The sequence below is a fragment of the Lipotes vexillifer genome, unplaced genomic scaffold (assembly GCF_000442215.2).
Source record: "Lipotes vexillifer unplaced genomic scaffold, Lipotes_vexillifer_v1.1 scaffold782, whole genome shotgun sequence".
Taxonomy (NCBI): Eukaryota; Metazoa; Chordata; class Mammalia; order Artiodactyla; family Lipotidae; genus Lipotes; species Lipotes vexillifer.
This window is the reverse complement of record NW_006791339.1, coordinates 493,196-496,144: the sequence shown is the minus strand read 5'-3', so window position 1 is coordinate 496,144 and position 2,949 is coordinate 493,196. Positions and strand designations below refer to the sequence as shown.

The 2,949-nt window shown below is 45.7% G+C and overlaps 1 protein-coding gene across 1 annotated transcript in view; it reads left to right on the top strand.

The window, feature by feature from the left end:
* Window positions 1-2,949, top strand: part of SGPP2 (sphingosine-1-phosphate phosphatase 2) — a 129,074-nt gene that overhangs the window by 90,688 nt on the left and 35,437 nt on the right. The window lies entirely within an intron of this gene.

Below are 2,949 nucleotides of genomic sequence, written 5' to 3'. Positions count from 1 at the left end.
AAAAAAAAAAAAAAAAAAAAAAAAAAAAAAGACCTCCGAGGGAAAGGCCGGCCTTCACTGGCCCTCTTGTATCTCTTCCTGGTACCTGAAGTTGGTCATCCTGGGAAAGGTGGCGGGGAGGTGTGGAACGGCAGAAGCCGCAGAGGTGAACAGATTTAGGGAGAGAGTTTGTCAAAATGGGCAGAAGGGAACAGGGAGGAAGTAAACCCGGAGAAAGACATTTGTGGCTGCATGAGATGCAGAGAGCAACGTCATGCTTTCCTCTTAAGCAAAAAACAAATTATAACCCCAGGGAAAGCGGGGACGTGAGTGGAGTCAGGGCTGGACCCAGGGTGAGGCAGATCAGGCGGGAAATTGAAGGGGTGCCAAACAACTCCGGAATCAAAAGAAATGATTTTCATGCGATACTTAAAAAATCAAAATCAATGCAGAAACTTTCTGCAAAATATCCCAGGCTGAAATAAAGTCCTGCATTTGTGTGACCTTTGCTGGTTTTGCCCTACCCTGATCCTGGAGTGCTGCCCGGTGCAAGGGGGCCCAGATTTTGAAAATACGACGGGAGCAATTAGGGGTCAGCCTTAGTATCTACCTACCAAGACACGTCCCTGCTGTTCCCGTCCCATTGCACAGTGTGTCTCATGGCTTCTAAGACTTAAGGGGCAAGGGGAGAAGAGCATTCTCAATTTGCTGCACCGCTGCTCCTCATTATACAGAGGTTCTCTCCAAGTACGTCCACGCACTTAAATATGGAATGAAGCAGAACCCTCTCGGGTGTTTGAGTATTTCTTTTATCTGGGGCTACGTTTTAATTTCCATTGATTTTAATAAAAAGCGATCTTAGGAACTCAGGTTAAAATTAAAACCAAAGTAAACTTGAGAATGTGGAGCTGCAGACATGAATAGAGGGCACAGAAAACCCACCTCAATAAAAATCCAGCTACGTGTCTGTCTTTAGTTTTAAAAGTGGGTTAGGGGGTAGGGAAGCACAGATTTGTGGGGAAGATCGTTTAGACCTCTCTTTGAGATCTAAGGAATGGGTCCCCCCACTCATTTTGGAGCATCCGTTCCAGACAAAACTGGAGCAAGGGACAGTAGCAACTATTCCTCCCACCCCCATCCTGCTCCACCATTGCCATGCAGGACTCCTTCACACGTATAATTTTGTCTCATAAAGACCTGAGACCCTGGACTTCCCTGATGGTCTAGTGGTTAAGACTCCACGCTTCTAAAGCGGGGGTGTGGGTTCGATCCCTGGTCGGGGAACTAAGATTCCACATGCTGCACAGTGTGGCCAAAAAATTAAACAAATTAAAATAAAATAAAAGATCTGAAACCCTGACTCAGGCCCAGGTCTGAGTCAGGCTCCAGAGCCAAAGACATGGCCCAGGGTAGAATGGTACATAATTTCTAGTAGCGAAGGGGAATGCTTAGTTTTAATAGAAGGATGGAGTTGAATTATGGATTGGTTGTCTTTATTTAGCAGCAACTTAATAAGCTTCTGCAGGGTGACAGGCTTGGAGCTAGATCTAGAAGATACTGAGGTAAACAAAACCTACCTCACCCTCCCAGGTGTCCGAATCTATTGATGGAGACAGATGTATGAGCTATTGATTGCTGGCCGTGATAAGTATTATAATTAGCATGGAACAGCTGGATCAGGCCAACTAAGGTGGCATGCCTCTCCTCTGGACTCTTCACATTCTCTAGGGACTGCCACACACTGGTGGTTCTCAACCTTGGCTGCACATTCAAATCCCATGGAAAGCTTTAAAGAAAATATTTGGGGACGTTTGGACATCTACGATCATAGCAGCAGCATTATTCACAGTAGCCAAAATGTAGAAAGAAAACCAAGTGTCCACTGATGGATGAATGGATAAATAACATGTGATAGATACATGCAGTGGAATATTACTCAACCTTGAAAAGGAAGGAAGTTCTGACACACACTACAGCGTGGAATAAACTTGAAGACATCACGCTAAGTGAAATAAACCAATCACCAAAGACAAATACTCTATGATTTTGCTTATATGCATAAAGACAGAAAATAGAAAGTGGTTCCCAGAACCTGAAGGGGGGGCGGGAATGAGGAGTTATCATTTAACGGGTACAGAGTTTCAGTTTGGGAAGATGAAAAAGTTCTGGACGTAGACAGCGGTGATGTTGCCCAACAATGTAAATGTACATAACACCACTGAACTGTACACTTTAAAACGGTTAAGATGGTAAAATTTATGCTATGTGGGGTTTTTACCACAATAAAAGATACAGTCCTAGGCATTGGTGTTTTTTCAAAGTTCCTCAGTTGATTTCAGTGTGCAGCCAGGGTTGAGAGCCATCTATTAGACTGTCCCTTAGAGCTGGGCCAGGGCACAAGCCTGGACAAAAGAAGAGTTGGAAGGTGGAAGGAAAGTGGGGGCAGGTGCTGTATAGGCAGCCACTGTGTCCACAGCGTGAACGGCTCTAATTGCACCCAGCTAGGAGGCTCACAGCACACGAGTCATTCAGGTGGCTACCAGCTTCGTATAAGTGGTTCTCCGTGCATAAACAGTTCACAGAGAGCAGTCATTTGCTTATCTCGCCTGGTAAGAAATCTCTCTTGTCAAAGGTGAGTGGTTTGCTGTGAGATCAGGCTTCTGGACAGGCTCTGGCTGACTCCTGGGCAGGACTGAGTGAAGGATGGGGAGGCAATGAACCTGCACGTGGTGTCACCATCCGGCCAAACCAGCTCTGGCATCGCTTCTATCTACCAGATCGCCCAAGGAAGAACGTTGGGCGCTGTCCTGGCTCTTCTCTTTCCACACCCATCAGTCATGCAGTCACCAAGTCAAATTAGTTCTGACTCTTAAAGATGTCTGAAAGCTGTTCTTAACACCACTGCCAGGATACTATTTCCAAATCTGATGATGCTCTTCCATGCATGGAAACGTTTCTCCATCTCCTGCT